This window comes from Diabrotica virgifera, chromosome 1 (genome assembly GCF_917563875.1).
Source record: "Diabrotica virgifera virgifera chromosome 1, PGI_DIABVI_V3a".
Lineage (NCBI taxonomy): Eukaryota > Metazoa > Arthropoda > Insecta > Coleoptera > Chrysomelidae > Diabrotica > Diabrotica virgifera.
The window spans coordinates 112,906,830-112,926,777 of NC_065443.1; positions in this window are offsets into that span (position 1 = coordinate 112,906,830).

Genomic DNA, 19,948 nt, shown 5'->3' on the forward strand with positions numbered 1-19,948 from the left:
TAGAATATTCCACAGTGTGTTCCAAACTTTGAGGAAAAAACACATTATCATTGTTACACCCGGTATACAATGATACTTACCTCTTTAGCAATAATATTATTACGTCGATATTCTTGAAGAACAAAGCTATATTATACTAAAAAATCACTCAAATCGGACAACAGGTTTAGGAAAATGAGTCATCAAAAATGTCCCCTTTTTAGGTGGTGCGTTAATTTTGATGCTTAGTGTATATCGTACTAGTGATGTCATCCATTTGGGCGTGATGACGTAATCGACTATTTTTTAAATGGGGATAGGGGTCGAGTGCTAGCTCATTTGAAAGGTTATTCAATTCCCTATTCAGTAATTTAAACATTAACATGATTAATTATACAGGGCGTCCAAAAAATTTTTTTTAATTAAATTAATTGTTTAATTAATAATTCAAATTTTTTTTGGACACCCTGTATAAATAATGATCTTAATGTTTATAGTACTGTATAGAGAATTGAATAACCTTTCAAATGAGCTAGCACACGACCCCTATTCTCATTTAAAAAAATAGTCGATTACGTCATCACGCCCAGATGGATGACTTCACTAGTATGATATATATGTCTAAAAATCATAATTAAAAAATCGAATAACTTTTGTATTTTACATTTTTTTCTAATTCTGTAAATAAAGGACTATAATAACTTTTATTTATATTCGATTTAGAATGTGTTTACTGATTTTCAACCTTAGTAAATGGATTTAATTACCTTCGTAGGAAAGCAACTTTGATACCCTCTCAGTAACCCTGTTCTACGTTTCGCTTGACCGACCGCAATATGTTTCTCTACACAATCACAGTAATCAACTGTGAAAAATTTAACTTTAGTAAATTCAAAGAGATTTTTTAGCGCTGCCTCCCCGTCTATAATGTCCAGTTGCACCAACAAATAAACGATTGATTTGGATTGCTCGTTTATTTTAAAATATATTTGTCAAAAAACTGTCAAATTAAAAACAGAAATTTTAACGATTCTCCCAAAAAATATTAAATTTTAACTTTTTTCGAAAGAAAAGTGTTCTGGTATTATATTTGATGGTGAAAAATATAATATTTTCGGAAGAATCGTTAAAATTTCTGTTTTTAATTGACAGTTTTTTGACAATTATTATATTTTAAAATAAGCGGACAATCCAAATAAAAAAATCAATCGTTTATTTGTTGGTGCAACTGGACATAAGGTTAGTAAATGGTTATGACTGAGGAACAAAAACCTGATGATGAACTTCTTAGCTTTCTCTCGTCCATTCTTGGATATAGGCCTCTCCAAGCTTCTGTTATCGATCTCTACCTTAAGAAAATACTTCCAATTTGTTCCGGCTATTTTTTTTATGTCATCTACCCGTCTCATCCGTGGTCTTCCACTTGGTCTCCAATGTTGTATTGTGGCGTTCCAACGTTAATATTTTTACTAAAAAGGGGTACTTCCCTGGGTTGGCTGTATACCATATAGTTAAACAAGCTCTAACATGAAGTAAAACCACTTCTATGTAATAGGTATAATTACTAAAATTTTAAAAATCCCAACGTTTTCGGACCTATCAGTCCATCATCAGTGAATTCATATATACTTGCTAACTAGTCCCAGAACCAAACAATGGTTGTAATTATAATTTAATCTACATTATAGTATTGTAAAAATTGAAAAGGCTAAACGCCGATGTTAAAAGATAACCTCTGGGAACATGGTGAAACTCTAAACGAGAACCTTAACCAACCATCTTGGGCCAAGGGAGACCTTGAAGACTCTTGGAGACCTCGTTGGCCCAAGATGGTTGGTTAAGGTTCTCGTTTAGAGTTTCACCATGTTCCTAGAAGTCATCTTCTAACATCGGCGTTTAGCTTTTCAATTTTTACAATACTATAATGTAGATTGAATTACAACCATTGTTTGGTTCTGGGGCTAGTTAGCAAGTATATATTATGAATTCACTGATGATGAACTGATAGGTCCGAAAACGTTCTGAATGAACAATTTTATTCAATCCATTGGGATTTTTAAAATTCCAGTAATTATACCTATTACATAGAAGTGGTTTTACATCATGTTAGAGTTTGTTAATATTTTTGTCAAGAAGTGTGGCTTCTTGTTAGCAATTTATGTTATGATATCCTCGACTTTTGTTATGGATTCGACGAATAAAGTTCAAAAGTCTTTTTAAATTCACTTTTAATTTATTTACATTCCACACCGTTAACACCAACTGTAACAATAAAACGAGCGGTTCGTATTCATATACGACTTTATTAATTTATTTATACAAGATTACTTCTCAAACTCTTACTTAAAACTAAACTCTATTTACAAAATTCGTCGGTAATATCCGTTATTCTGGAACAATCCACGCTCATCTCTAGCCATCAGCTCGTCACGACCACTTGAGGTACATTTTCGAACACTCTTTACCCCTCGAGCACCGTATCGATCATTCGATAGCGTCACTCTTAACACGTCTCGAGTCGTGAACTGTTATACAGGGGTCCGTCAAAAGTTCTCTTTCGTTACAGTATTTTTAAAGACAATACTAAGGCCAGATTAAAAAGTTTTAGCGATATTTTGTCGCCTTGTTAAACTCCTCGGAATGGGTTTTATGTTTTGTTTAGGATGATGATTGGAGTTGTTCGAATTTATAATCCGTGTGTGCTGGTGAATGAAAATTAGAGACGAAGAAACGAATAACACGAGGAATAAAGAAAACAAGAAAGGAAATAGATTTTCTTTGTTAATTTTTTAATTCAGTATCTTGTATCTGTTTCTATTTTTGTTTTTTTTTCATTCTTTCTGTTTCCTTCATTAATTTCTCTTATTTTTCTACCATTTTATTATATTCCTTCTTTGTTGCGTTATTTGAATTGTCGGTAAAAATTCAACTAGTTTTTGTGAATCTGTTCATATATTCCACTTTTGATTTTACATTTTTTGAACATATAGCGACCATTTTTCTTGTCATATATTATTAAATATCCTTTGTAGACTATTAAGTTGGTCGATTTAATGGGGTCTCTAGCCCTAGTAAAGGAGGATGATTCGATTTAGAACGATGATAGGTTATTTCAAATAGAATTTTTTAAGAAGCCACACCTTGAGAGTAGTTATATTAATATCTTGGTCCATTCTCATCCACATGTTGTTCATTCTGCTAGTTTTAATGTTCCCAGTTCAAACTTTGCTCGCGATTTGGATTCAGTTTATATACGAATTAATATAGCTTTATTCTCACTACCTCTTAATATTAACTAAATATATTTGTATGAACCTTTAAGTCATAAATCACAATATGATGAAAATAATTAAGGAAATCCCGAAGAAGAAAGCAATATGCTTAAAAACATTTAATGCATAGACTTTGAACATGTTTAACAGTCTGTAACGAACTACAAACAGAAATTAATATATAATAGGAGAATTATGTTGCACTTATCTAGTGTTTCTTGAATGTTTTGTACCTATTCTTAAACTTTTTATTCTCCGAGTTTATTTCGTTGTTGACTCCATGATATTGAAATGGCTAGAATTTTAGATCCTGTATACTATTGGCAAGTATCGTTGACATATCTATAATTTTATTGGATGTGCAGTAATTATGCATTAATCATTCACAGTCATTTGTTTCGAGCTTCTGTCATATGTCGTATAATCCGTGTATATTAATATTATACACAGATTATACAACATATGACAGAAGCTCGAAACAAATGACAATCGATGAAAAGCCCTATACTAAATATATGATCTCAAATCTATAAAACAAACATATACATCATTGTGATTTCAAATAGGGCTTTTCATCGATTGTCATTTGTTTCGAGCTTCTGTCATATGTTATATAATCTGTGTATAATGTTCACATACACGGATTATACGATATTTATACACGGATTATATTTCCTCATAAATCCGTTAGACGTCATCCATTTTGACGCTGTCATTTCTGCACAGCGTTGCCATATTTTCAGGCAGTAGAAAATGTAGGGATTTATGAAATAAGGAACGAATGAAGATGTAAATTCCTTACAACGGCTATTGAGTTATTTTGGAATGTTGGCGATAGAAATTAAATAAATAATCGCTTATTCACAGTATTTTCGATCTTATATTGTAGATATTACACAAAACTTTATGATATTAAATAAAAATACACATAACATTGTGTAAACAGTACCTACAGGTCCTAACTATCATCTGCACTCCATAAATTAAATTTGAAGCACAGTTTTACAATGATATTTAACGTAAATAATTGTTTTGTGAGTACTGAACTCTTGATAGGTTTTATTTGATCGATAATCTGACTATATGAATCAAAATAATTTTAAAATTATTTTTAGGGCATTTTTAAGCAGTTAATTTTACTGTAACGATGTAGAAATGTCATTATTGACGGTTAAGGCTACATCTCCACGGGCGAGAAATTGACGCTAGCAGTAGCCGTAAAACGAACTTAAGGTTCCACGGAACGGAATAGGAATAGCCGAACTGAACCGACTACGCACAAGTCCTGTAGTCGGTTCAGTTCGGCTATTCCTATTCCGTTCCGTGGAACCTTAAGTTCGTTTTACGGCTACTGCTAGCGTCAATTTCTCGCCCGTGGAGCCGTAGCCTAACAGGCTTAGCTAAATAGTGTATGTTCATTTTTTACCTGTTCAAAGTCTGTACAGATTATTATAGCTCAAAAACCGACGTAACTTCAGCTCTGACACACAGGACTTACTATATTAAGATACAAAACTTATTCCTCTTATTTATTTTTTATATTTTCAAGCAACTAATATACCGGGTTGTGAATCGTAAACGGGCCATATGAAATTCAATGTAAAATTCTAAACTGTTGAATTCCTGCTTCCCTAATTATTTACATAAAAAGTCATGAGAGAATATTTGTAGAGGATCAAAATCTGTATTAAAAACAGAAGTTAAAATTATTCTACGATTTAAACGCATTCCAAAATTTTGAAAAATATACATTTGCCACAGTAAGTATGTGTGTAAAAGTTACTACTAACTAACGACACGTTACTATTTAACTGACTATAACTGGTTCAGCACACTATTGACTGAATGAAACATCTTTACACATTAATACTTTCTCCTCAACTGAGGGTATCTTATCAACTTTATTGTTTTTTAAACAAAAAATGATAAAATACAAATGTTGACAGTTCAAATATGGTTAATATAAAACTTCATTGTGACACATTATTGCACTGTGTGTGGTCTAATTTTGGCGTAATAATCTGAGATTGTACTACATTTTTTCAAAATTTTGGAATATGTTTAATTCGTAGAACAATTCTGATAGTTGTTTTCAATACAGATTTCAATTCTCTACAAATAGTTTCTCATGTCTTTTGATGTAAAATAATTAGGGAAGCAGGAATTCAACAGTTTAGACTTTTACATTGAGTTTCCTATGGCCCGTTTTCCAATTCACCACCCGGTATATAGTCCAGAGACTTCCCGACAAACGAAGACCTCAGAACTTCCCGAACTATTCCTCAGATAATGTTAAGATAATTTAAACCAATTCATGTAGTCCGAAAATGCTTCCTAAGGGAGCTAGAGTTAAAGATGGCGTCTTGTAATTAGTTTTTATTTTCCACGCCTGCCAGTCTGGCACGCCTATTTATCTTCCAGAGATAAATCGGCTCTATCAATTGCGAATTTCTAGTATCGGGCATAATGCGTACATAAAATTATCTGGGGAATTCTCCGGTCTTATTTGTCGGAAGAGTTTCTGGACACCTTTTATATATTATATGTTTATAGTTTCTACTTTGTGGTTTATTTATAAGAAAAGCATTGTTTAAAATGTATACAATTTGATTGCTTGACAATGTTCTATATCTAAATAGAGAAAATATACAAAAAAGGCAACTATAATGAAGTAAAATGAAATTTTATATGTTTTGACAAAACAGACATGATTTGTCGTCTTCAGATCCCCTTTGGAATGATCTGCAATTAATCAGGCCTATTCTGTAACTACAAACCGAATAGAAATGAGTCAAATCGAAGAGAGATCAGCAAGTCGGGCCGGAATTTGTAGGAATTGGTAGGTATTCTGTAACTCATCTCGACCTCTAGTATCGGAACGTTAGGTATAGATGGAGAGGCAGCGCTGAAAAATCTCTTTGAATTTACTAAAGCTAAATTTTTCACAGTTGATTACTATGATTGTGTAGAGAAACGTACTGCGGTCGGTCAAGCGAAACGTAAAACAGGGGTTACTGAGAGGGTATCAAAGTTGCTTTCCTACGAAGGTAATTAAATCCATTTACTAAGGCTGAAAAACAGTACACACATTCTAAATTGAATATAAATAAAAGTTATTATAGTCGGTCAGCCGTATGACGGGACAGAGCCGTTCAGTCGGCCCCAATGAATGTGCAGGGTTATTCACTATATTTTGACCCCCTCGTAAACTGTTTTATTTACAGAATTAGAAAAAAAATGTAAAATACAAAAGTTATTCGATTTTTTAATTATGATTTTTTGACATATATATCGTACTAGTGACGTCATCTATCTGGGCGTGATGACGTAATCGACTATTTTTTTTTAATGAGAATAGGGGTCATGTGCTAGCTCATAGGTTATTCAATTATCTCTACAGTACTATAAACATTAAGATTATTATATATACAGGGTGTCCAAAAAATTTTTTGAATTATTAATTAAACAATTAATTTAATTAACAAAATTTTTTTGTACACCTTGTATAATTAATCATGTTAATGTTTATATTACTGAATAGGGAATTGAATAACCTTTCAAATGAGCTAGCACTCGACCCCTATTCCCATTAAAAAATAGTCGATTACGTTATCACGCCCAAATGGATGACGTCACTAGTACGATATATATGTCTAAAAATCATAATTAAAAAATCGAATAACTTTTGTATTTTACATTTTTTTCTAATTATGTAAATAAAGCAGTTTACAAGGGGGTCAAAATATAGTAAATTCACTGGGGCCGACCGACCGGCTCCGTCCCGTCATACAGCTGACCGACGATTCAATTTAGAATGTGTGTACTGATTTTCAGCCTTAATAAATGGATTTAATTAGCTTAGTAGGAAAGCATCTTTGATACCCTCTCAGTAACCCCTGTTCTACGTTTCGCTTGGCCGACCGCAGTATGTTTCTCTACACAATCACAGTAATCAACTGTGAAAAATCTAGCTTTAGTAAATTCAAAAAGAGATTTTTCAGCGCTGCCTCTTGTACTAGCAGAAATTGATTTCGACTACACAATTCCTGTCGAGATCACATTACATCGTAATTGGTCTTGAAGCTTGTGAATTGCCATTATTGTTGTTATTTTGACGTTTATCTGGTTAATTAATTAGCGATTTTAGTCTGTGTTGTTATTTATTTAGATAATTATATGTTTAATTTTGAACATTTTAAGAATTGCTACTCTAATTAATTTAATGTGAACGTATCTAGTGTAATTTCAAACGTAAAACCAAAATTTTTCTCAGGGAAAGAAGTAACTTTTACCGTGCAATAATATTTTATGTTCAGAGAAAAAGTCTACTATGTAACTTAAATGCTGTGTGTTCGTGTTTCCAATCGGTGTTCCACTTGCCATTTTTATATTCTTTTTGTATTGAATTTGTGTTGAACCAAAACCATCCAAAACGAACCAAAATTTCTTCTTTTTTTGATAAATTCTTCACACAGAACACTTATTTCACATAGCAGTGCGGTGTTGCGACCTGCTCCTGAACGCGTCAAATAGAAGTTGCCGTTTTCAATGTACACTGATTACGATGTGGAATGTCAATCCAAACACGAAAATGACGCGATAGATATCCAACATTCCGATTTCGGGTAATAACGATTCGACTTGGTCATCTCTATTCGATTTGTTAAAAGTTATAGAATAGGTCTGAATGTAGGTCTATTTTGAACAGGTTTATTACATTTCACTCTCTGATAGATATAGAAATGACTGATAATGTCAAGCAGATCTTGTATATTATCGAAAGTATTTATTCAAATTTTCCGCGTTTTCGTGTGACGAAGACACGTTATTTTATTATTTTTTACTATTATTAAATTTTGTGTGATTCGTCAATTGTATATAAACTTTATTATTTCTTGTGATTGTACATTGTAAATAGTTCATAGGTATGCCCTACCAAATACATGTGTTTATATTTAAAATATATAACATTAAAGAAGCTTGAATTGTCTCCAATTAAAGAAAACATTAACAAGATAGAGGGCGGTGGATATATTTATTTTTAAAATTGATATCGGATAACGAGAGCATTTGAAATAAGATATAACCATTGCGAATACGTCATTTGACTTTGTAATTTTAGGGAAAAATTTAAAGTCGCATATGTGCAAAATAGGGAACTTGCACATTTTTTTATTACATAATAATGTTCAGTTTTGTATAAAAATGAGATTTCCAAAATTTCACGCTTCAAAAACTCATAATAACTTAGAAGTACAAATTTAAAGTCTTCAAATAGTTCAAACGACCCGTGACGTCACATAGTTTAACTCGAGCGGTCTAACTGTGTATACTTTTACATGTATCTGATCTGGGACGGAACTGACGTCACATACTGTTTACAATTTCTGACGTGAAGTTGGCGTTGACAGGTGTGAATGTGGTTAATAAATAATAAATATTTTATTTGGTGACATATTTTAATGTAGAACACATTGTAAAACAGGTAAAATTATGTATTAAGCAAGTATTAAGTCAATAATTTAATGCATTCCTGTTGGTAAATCACGAAATTATCCCGGGAACCAAGAGTCGGCCATTGTTATGTCAAGTTAACGGCTACTTTGTACGCCAGAATTTTGCTCATAGGTTCTATCCTGGATATTTTTACATCAATGGTTTAACTATATGGTTCCGTTTATGGTTATATTTAGGTATATTCTTTGTCTTTTTCTTTAGTTTATTGGCCTCCACCTACTTGGGTATTTGGCCAGCTCGTCGTCGCGGAATATAGGAAAAATATTTGTATTCTCACATTTATCGTATGTCATTATAATAATATATACCAGTTTGTTGAGATTGGAGTTTGATATAGTTATTGAAGGAAAGGAAAGAAGGTTTACTATGGAAAATAAAACCAATTTGTAAAAGTACAATTTTCTATGAATAGTTCAAACGATCAAAAACACTTGTAACGCCGCATAACTGTATTTTCTACTGACGTTTATAATGTCTAATTTAAAATTATATACAATTTTGTTTACTTTGTTGGTTCAGAATGTAAACATATAACCCGATGACGTATAATTTGATTTTTTAATCGTCTTTAGGAGCCAAACGAAAGACAAACAAAACTTTTTTGTCTTTGATACATGTTTTAAATTATGTTCTGTTGTGATTTATAACATTTTTTTCGAATTTAAAATTTTATGCAAGTTCCCTATTATGTCTGTTCACTGTTCCTTTGCTTCTGTATACTACTCTTTTAACTATTTCATTTATACATTTGTTAGTGGTGATCCCTTACTCATCCGGAACAAATTCTAAGTACATTTAGCTTTTCTGTCCTGACCAATTGCCATATTTTCACGGATTTTGTCACTACGGTGTCAGATTGTCCAGATTTTAATTTGTCGGCAAATAAAACACTATAATTTATAAAATAAAAAAGAAAGAAATTAGATAGAGATATAGATTATGCAAAATACAGTGGTGCATACAAGGAGATCAAAGGAAAAGCAGGGAAATTCAAATAGAAATCAGTGAAAAGAGTAGGAATAATGTTGGGGGCATAGAAGGGGTAGATATAATAAAATGGAACTACTTTTCTCAGGTCAAAGAGTTGATCAACAGATAGTTTATATTTATAACAGCTCCGGATATCCTTTTAGACGAAGTTCAGCCGGCCATGTTATATCATTGCACTGATAAAACTCAGTCCTCTATTTCGACGAACTAGAAACTGAAATTCCCCCAAATTAAAGCTCAAATCCCTCAATCTTAAAATTTTGCCGCATTTTAATAAATTAGTAGTCAAATGTAGAGAACACTGCCGTCCTCAATTAAGAACAAAGTGCAAAAAATTGAAAATCGAGTTTTTGCTATATGTGGTTTCCTTGTGACCTTATTTATGCTTCTGCAAAGTCTGAAAGCTGTATCATTTTATTTACTACCAAAATAAACAAATTGGAATATGCCGTCAACACATATAGAGTCCTGAGAAAAAACTTTGAGAGCCGATTTCTCGGTTTTAAGTTGGCTGCACATGCCGCGTTTTATTTGAGGACGGCAGAACAGTAAACCAAAATTATACTACTTATCAACAGAGGGCGCTAAAATAATTCATAAGTTCTATCGCCTTCGATTATATGAGAGTAGAATATACAGTTCTATATGTACATTCGCAAATTTAATTTACCATGACCCCCTAAAATCCTCCACAATTTTCCCCCAACCATTACATCTTATAAAAATTCCCCCAGACGCTTTCAAATTACCCCAGAATTGGGGGAAAATACCTCAATCTGGCAACTCTGTTACGTCGTTATATATCGTTGTCGACGCTCCACCTTCAGAGCGCATCGAATGGAAGTGGTAGACAAAGGTGGGAGTATGTATAGAGTCTACAAAGCGGTGGCAAGTTATCGTTACACTCTAGATTAAAGCAAGTTGATTCGGGTCGACCCCAAAATCACAACATCTTCACGCGCAACTTTGATACGAGAAATCTAAAAAAATATTCATTGAAATCCAGATTCCGTAATTTTTTGAGCATTATAAAGTGAGTACAAAGACATGCTTATAAATTCTTTTGTAATTCTACCTTCAATATACCGTGCACTTCTCGTAGAGTATTATCGATAAGGTAGAGTTGTTGATATTTTGGGCCACGCCCAGTTGATTCATACCTAATTCGTTGTCGCGTCCTTCGATAATCCGTTGTATCGGTTGAGTTATTTCAAAAGTTTTACTTTTAAGCTATACTCGATATTTTGCACATATGAGACTTGAATTTTAAACTTTATGAAAAATAGCAAGGTTTGTAGTTAAAAATGTGTTGTTGACTGCTATCATTTTATATAAAAAATAATAGCATTGTTATTTTAGGAGGTGTTATTGTTGCAATTCAATTTTTCTTATTTTGATAAGTTATTTATTACTTTGGTGCAACTTTTTTTAGTTATGCGAAAAATTTGTCAAATCAATGATCCTCATTTATTTTTATAATGGTTACGAAATTCCAGAAATACTTTATGTATAAATTAGTTAAAGTTTGGTTTAAAGATAGAGTGACTTATGCAAAGAGTAGAATAAGAACATACCCAATATAAAGGACGCGTTCCTACATTGTTGATTCAAGTAACTATACTTTTGACACAATTCATTTTAAAAGATTCAAAATCATTTTATATTAGTTATTACTTTACTGATCTAAGGGATAGTACTAACTAAAAAAATAATGCCACCGAACACCCCATACAAAATATTGACAAGCATCTCGGGAAACTGAATAGAAAAATATACCTAAAATATACTAGGGCGTTAACACCAAGGCTTAAGAAAAGAAAATCGACGATAGACGCCATTCAACTACTAACACAACTGATTGAAAAGTGCTACGAACATTACATAAATTTACACCTACTATTTATAAACCTTCAGCAAGCCTTTAACTCTGTAAATAGTACACCAACTCTTACTCTAAATCAAAACATGAAGCAAAACTGAATTACTCGACGACAAAACTGATTGGATTAGAGAAAATCACAACGGACAACTCTGTAGCAGAAGCTATAACAGACGAGGGAAATACAGAAACTATCATTACAAATATATCAATATAGAAGTAGGAGTTCGACTAGGTGACAGCCTGCCTACTACACTTTTTAACACAGCACTGGATGGAGTAATTAAAAAAACTGATAATCATACAAAGCTCTATTGGCGAGGAACCGCGAAGTGGGCGACGCCTGGTGGCTAATTTGAAAAGCATCAACTCGAGGAAAACATTGACTTTGCCATTAATTTGTGTACATATTTGCGATCAGTTTATGTTGTAATTAACAATAATTTCGACTTAAAAAAAATATTGCAGTGTTCCTCAGTATTCATCCCTATTATACTCTACGTAATGACCTAAATTAATCAATGCCAAATCACACATTTTGTTAATTTAACGTTTGGATTAAACGTAGTATTTTTTAATGTTTAAGCGACTGCAAAATTAAATAAATAAATAAAATGTAGTATATTATATTCTGTACATAGAATGTACATTGTTATGGAAAATATCCCGACCACCTCGTAATTTCCAGAACACAATTATTATAAAATAAATTCACCTACTTAGTTTCCAAGTTTCCAGTTTTTATTTAATTAAAAATTGTTATCTGTTGGTGTAAAATAAACTGTAGTGCACCTATTAATTAAATTAAATACAAAATTAAAAATTCTAAGATAGATTATGAATTTTTAGAACGCTGTGTGATTATGGGGGGGGCCAGATTTTTTTATGAAAAAAAGGTAAAAACAAATCAGTAGTTACCATCAAATTTTAATGAATGCATACAGATTAAACATAATTTTGAGTCGTCGTTAACTTATAAGATGTCTTAGTTGCAAAACTTAGTGGTTACTTTGGCAAAACACTCCTGTAAATGATTTTAATTTAACGTTTTAGAACTGTGAATTCAAATGACAAAATGAATTGTTTTCCTAGATTTGTCGTCCATCTTTGCAATTTTGAGCGCCCTCTGTTGGAATTTAATTTTTCGAATACAAATTATAGGACACGCTGACGACATGTGGTAATAATAAGACAAAAAAAGCTTAGAATGCACTGATGGTCCTGATAAAAAGCGAGAATTATAGGACTAAAAATAAATGAAGAAAAGATGAAGTATATTATGTTAATCTAATAGAAAAATTGTAACAGATAACATAAAGATTGAACAATCTACAGGGTATAACAAAAATACAGGTCATAAATTAAATCACATATTCTGGGACCAAAAATAGTTCGATTGAACCTAACTTACCTTAGTACAAATGTGCACCTAAAAAAAGTTACAGCCCTTTGAAGTTACAAAATAAAAATCGATTTTTTTCAACAGATCGAACACTGTTTGAGGTTTCTTGTTGAAAACGGACATGTGACATTGTCATGATAAGAACAACTGAAAAAAAAATTATAGTGAAATTTGTATACCCCATAAAAATTTTATGGGGGTTTTGTTCCCTTAAACCTCCCCAAACTTTTGTGTACGTTCCAATTAAATTATCATTGCGGCACAATTAGTTAAGCACAATGTTTTTAAAATTTTTTGCCTCTTTGTACTTTTTCGAAAAGTTAGTTTTTTGTGAGATATTTTGAATATTTTGTCATCTCCACCACATATTTGTGTACTGTTAAGTACGATTTTAGAGACAGTAATAATATGAAAATTTATTTATACATTACAGTTTGAGGTATACTTTGAACCATATTAAAAAAGAAGCCACATCTCGATAAAAGGTGCCTTATCTGAAAAATACTAAGAGGCAAAAAAGTTTTAAAAACACTGTTTAACTAATGGTACAGCAATAATAGTTTAATTGGAACATACGCAAATATTTGGAGGGTTTAAAGGCACAAAACCCCCATAAAAATTTTTATGTAAACATATTAAAAAAGAAGCCGCATCCCGATTAAAACTGGTTTATCGAAAAAGTACTAAGAGGCAAAAAATTTTAAAAACATTGTGTTTAACTAATGGTACTACAAAAATAATTTAATTGGGACGCCCATAAAAGCTTGGGGGGGTTTAAGGGAACAACGCCCATAAAAGTTTGGGGGGGTTTAAGGGAACAAAACCCCCATAAATTTTTTTTGGGCTGCACAAATTTCAATATAATTTCTTTTTAGGATGTTCATGCCAAAATAATGCCACATGTCCATTTTCATTAAAAAATCTCTAATAGTTTTCGATATATCGGAAAAAATCGATTTTCATTTTGTAACTTCAAAAGGCCGTAACTTTTTTTTGTGTGCATATTTGTACTAAGGTAAGTTAGGTTCAATCGAACTATTTTTGGTCCCAGAATATGTGATTTAATTTATGACCTGTATTTTTGTTATTTTTGTATATTCCAAAAAGTAGAGAGATTTAAGTATATAGGTGGAGCAATAGTCAAACGACCGGAGCTCAAAGATAACTGAGAGTAAAAGCAGGCAATAGAGCATATTGGAAATAACAAAAACTACCACAATACAGACATATTAGCAAAAACACCAAAATTAAAATACATAAAACAGAATTAATAATCAGATAAATGGAGAAGATAATAGTCAGATATAGAAAGTGTTAAAGGTTTTAATGGTTTGTACTAACGAGACGAAGATTAAGAAAATATTAAAGTGGAAACCTATAAATACAAGACCTACTGGGAGACCAAAGTGCTGTGAAGAACATCAGGCCAGAGAAGATATTGGCAGAATGAAGATACCTAACTGGGGAACAAAATAAAAAGGAATTGAGCTTAATCACCAATCGGGCGAAATTACACAACAACCTGTGAAGGAAGACGGCAGAGAACAAGAAAACAAAGGAAAGGGGGAGTGATCCCTCGCGAAAAAACAGGGTGAAACAGATCCTTACACTCCATAAATAAAAGTTAAATTGACGTGCTATTTTTTCAGTGTTAGTTAATTTAAATTACGATATTTTGAAAGACTGTTCTTGAACAACGTACTTCTATGGATTTATTCCAATGAAGCGATCTCAAAGATTTAATCTCAGCTCAGCCTTTAAACATATTTCGTTTGTATCCTGTATAATGTAGGATATTATTAAGTTCTTACCTTTTTAACCATTTTACGCACTCATCTAATATTTAAGCCATACTTTAACTAAATTATATACATTATATGTTAATATGAGTTGCAATTTTGCTGATATTTTACAGTTTATGTAGATTTTATACACTTTATTTTATATTTTTATTGTACAACTTATTATTTATTCATATTGAATCAAAATATACATTTTTAAAATAAAAAAAGAAAACTTGTTTTATTAGACGTTTGGGTGACGTTAGAAGCTACAATGAATTAATAGTTATTTATGATATAAGTGTTAAAAGTACACGTTTAAGGCACGCATGTGAAAGTTGCAGAATGAACGATAGCGAGTTCTGCAATTCACATGAGTGCCTTAAAAATGACAATATCTACAAAAACTTTTACTTGAACTTGACTGGCATTCCATTTTTATATTTTTTTTTACATTACATCAAAATTGTCTATACGGTCAATACGAACTGCAGTGCCTTAAAAATATTTTAAAGCACTAGTGCCTTAAAGTAGCATTTTTAACGCTCGTATGGAGTGCTAAAAATTGCATTTTTAACACGGTTGTAGAAAAGTACATTTAATCAGATCCTCATATTTATTACTCGGGCTAAAAAAATATAAAAAATAATATACATAATTGCGGAAGCAATAACTATTATAAAAAAAATAAAAAAATTGAACAGCTCAAGACTCTTGAGCAATCATAGTTTGAGAAAAACAGACATATTATGGGAATGCATCTTTACACTAGGTCTGAAAAATTGTATACTGTGAAAAACTAGTTATGAATCAAACAACACATACAGTGAAACCTCCGTTAACCAAAACTGCTGAAAGTTTCAATAATATTGTCAATAAAAAATAAATTTCGTAAGACTTGTCTAACAATCGAATGAGGCAAAACCTCATGACGTTCTTCAAATGAAACGATGGCGATGGAGAGATATAGCTGCAAAACATCGTTATCAAAGGAAAACACAAAAGAAAATAGAAGATTTCTTTAAAAAACCCTTTAAACATATTAATTTTCCTTAATTTTATTGCTTTATTATGTATTTACATATTAAAGAAAACATTACGAAATCACTTTGGCCAAGAATACTATTAGACTGGGAGATATTATACAGAAGTTCAGCCACGATTTTCTAAGTCCTGCCTTTTGCAATACTGGAAGGGTAGACGATGTACTTACAATCTGTGGAAACATCCACAAATTTCCTGTGACATTTTCCTGTAAAAATTAGATTTTCCCAAAAAATAAAAATAGGGTTTTGCGATGAATTTCTAAGTCCTGCCATATCCGTAGATAGACAGGATACCATCGATTTTATGAAGAAAATTTTTTGGGCAGGAGGGTTGCAAACGGGGTAACGGAGTATATATGTATACAAACATGTAAGGAAAATAATGAAATTTTCATGATTTTCTAAGTCCTGCCAACTTAATAAACTAAACATATTTATTTCAAAATGATCAAAAAAAATATTGGCATGACGTCTCCTAATGTTTAAGTATACTTGTCCCTTGGAAAATTCTGCGGAAAATTTTCACCCTGATTCCGTGATTTTTTAAGTCCTGCCTTTAAAAAGTTATAATACTCAAATACAATCAATACCTTTTCGGTACTCGGCAGGAAGGTTAAACGGTTCTTGTAAGACGGCAGGAGTCCTAGATTTGTAAGAAAATTCGTGAAAAAGTCAACGATTTTCTAAGTCATGCCATTTTGCACATGTTTCAAGAATCTTAATATAAGTCTATATACAAAGAGGCAGGATGGTTTTATGGTTATTTTGTATACAGGGTGGGGCATTAGTGTGGGCTAGTCCAATTACTCGTTTTCGTAAGATATACGAGAAAAGTTATTTAGGTAAAACATGTGCCACAGATAGGACTATAATTTAACAGTATTTTCTAATATACAGGGCTACCCGTTTTCACAGGGTGACAAAAATTTATGTTTTTTTAAATAGAATACCCTGTATATTTTTACATTTTTGGATTCTACTCGATGTTCTCTTTAATAAAATATAGTGTTTCGAAATATTATACGAGGTAGTTTAAAATATAATTACGTTTTTTTTTTAATTTTGTAGGAACATTCACACCCTATACATATTGTTAGTGATTTGATATCCAAACTTCTATTAATTTATGTTTAAACGATTTTTAATATAGTCTACTATTGTCAGTTAATAATAGTATACCAAAATGTTTAATTTTAGTATACGGGGTTGGTTGAAACTCGGAATGACTATTTTCTGAGTTTTCTTAAATGGGACACCCTGTATTTTAGTATTATAATAAAATGATATTTTATGGTACCTTTTTATTTGCTAAGCATTTTCTATACCATATTTATATATTAATTTCGGCAGTAAATTGATACAGACAGATTACTCAGGTGGTTTTTGGGGTTTCTGAACAAGAATGTCACATTAGAACAGATCTTTACCTAGTGCTCGAGGTGACTGATATTCACGCCGTATTCTTAAATTTCGAGGCTTTCAGACACTAAAGTGATGCAAGTAGATTACTCGAAGAGTTTTGTGGTTGCTGAACTGAATACGCCATCAGAATCGACCCCGAAAAACTCTCTTAAATTCGAGATCAGTCACCCTGGGCACCAGGTGCTCCGAGGGTCGGTTGTAATGTCATATTCGTGTTCGGCCATCCCAAAAACCATCGAATATTCTGTTTTTTTTTTTAAATTTATTGCCGATATCCCACAAAACTCCAGATGACGTGCCTTAGCAGCAACTCTGGGCACTAGATGATTCTGAGGTCGGTTCTGCTTGCGTATTCGTAACTCCATAAACCTCCCAAATAACAAAATTTTGTCCTTCATACACTGATTTTGACAGGTTTATGCACTTTTGGATGCATGTTATGCACTAAGATGCAATTTCCACCCATTTTTACATTATACACCTTTTCCTGATGTTATCCTGAACACAATGCAAAAAGTTGCAAGTAGATAGATGCTGTATTTAAAAATCGATTTATTCTGGTGTTGTTAGTGTTAGTACATTTTTGCTATCAAATATAGGAAACAATATCAGGATAATATCTACCACTAACAACATACAGGGTGTCCAGAAACTCTAACAAATGACGACGGGAGATTCCTCAGATAATTTTAAGGCAATTTAACACAATTCACCTAATCTGAAAATGCTTCCTAAGGCAGATTAAAATAACATAAAACGTGAAACATGAAACTTGAAATAAGAAACAAATAAATTGTGAAAAAACATTTGATTTCATGTGATATACTAATCGAAGAAACAAAAATAAAATTTGTATAGTCGACAATGGAAAGTTATGACGAGGTCGTTGCTGTCATGGCAAACCTTTATTACTGTCTAAGGGAGGCCGCAGATCAAAGAAACGTGAAATAAAAACATAAAACGTAAAACATGAAACAAAATGAATTGTGAAGGACGAAACCGTTTCATATTATATACTAATCAAAGAAACAAAATGAAAATTTGTATAGCCAACAATGGAAAGTAATGATGACGAGGTTACTCTTGTGGCAACTTTTTATTACTGCCCAACATCATAACCATAGTACGTATTTGGTTGCAAACGAACTAAGTAATCATCTTCCCAAATTTAAATCATTTTATAGACTGAGTATTCAAACATCTACATTGTTTTATTGTGGGTCCTGGTTTAAAGAAAACTGATATTTTCTTATCATTACCTATTCGAGTACCTCTCCAGGTTATAATTGTACAACTATTCGTTCTACTTTACAGCAGAAACCAATGCAATATTAAATTCTTGGTCGGAATTCATATTATGCACGTAATTAACTGTCCAAAACAATGAAACTGAAACCGAAAAATACAACACGATCTCTTTCCTGAAACAGATTTCACCAAGATAAAAATGTTTTATGTGCATGAATCACACTCGCTTCTTGTGTGTGCGGACTTCTATTTGTTTAGCTGTGTTTTATTTTCATGAAACGTGTTTTACGTTTCATGTTTTATGTTTCATGTTTCTTTGGTGTGGGGCCTCTCGAAGATAAAAAAGTTTCAGGCACATGAATCACACTCGTTTCATTGGTGGGCGTACTTTTAAATAGACGGAGACCTATGACCAATGACCAGTACTAGAAATTCACAATTGATAAAATCGATTCATCTCTGGAAGAGAAATAAACGTAGCAGTTTTCGTTTTTCTAAATAGAATTTTTCTAAATTCTTTTAACTCAAAAAACCAAAAAACGAAAAATTTTTCACATCGATTTTTCTAGAACACTGCGTATTCTTCTGAGTTAAAGGAAAAGTACCTTTTAGTACAAAACTATCCCAGAATTCAATAATCCAGTGTCAGAGATGCTTAAAAGTTAGACAGAAAAGTTATTCGATAATATATCCGTTTCCGTACCCAAACGGACCCCTATGACCGGTACTAAAAATTGACAATTGATAATTGCCATTTGACAATTGACCTCTGGAAGATAAATAAGTGTACTAGTTTTCGTTTTTCCAAATAAAAGCGTTCTGCAGCTATTTTAAAGCAACTAATTACAAGACTTCGATATGCTTCTTCTAGACGAAGCATATCGAAGTAGAGGTCGTCCGCCAACCAGATGGTCTGATGACATTTGTAAAGTTGTAAACGGTTTTAGATTAGTGTTTTTTAAGCATACTCGACATGGTATGACTCAAGAAAAATGTGGTGATATGAATATGTTTGTATAACACCCTGAAATAATTTTACAGACAGATAATTTAATTTTTTTATACGAAATAACTATACAACCATCCTGCCTCTTTGAAAATAGATTTATATTAACCTTCTTGAGATATGTGCGAAATGGCATGACTTAGAAAATCGTGTAATTTTCCACGAATTTTCTTACAATTTTTTTAACTATATATAGTAACAAAGGTGTAACTAAACATCCTGCCATTTTGCATAATGTATACTGAAATTATTTATTTATACAAAAATTTTCCAAGAAACAAGTGCAGTTAAACATTAGGTGACGTCATGCCAATATTTTTTTTGGTCATTTTGAAATAAATATAATTAATTTATTAAGTTGGCAGGACTTAGAAAATCATGAAAATTTCATTATTTTCATTACATG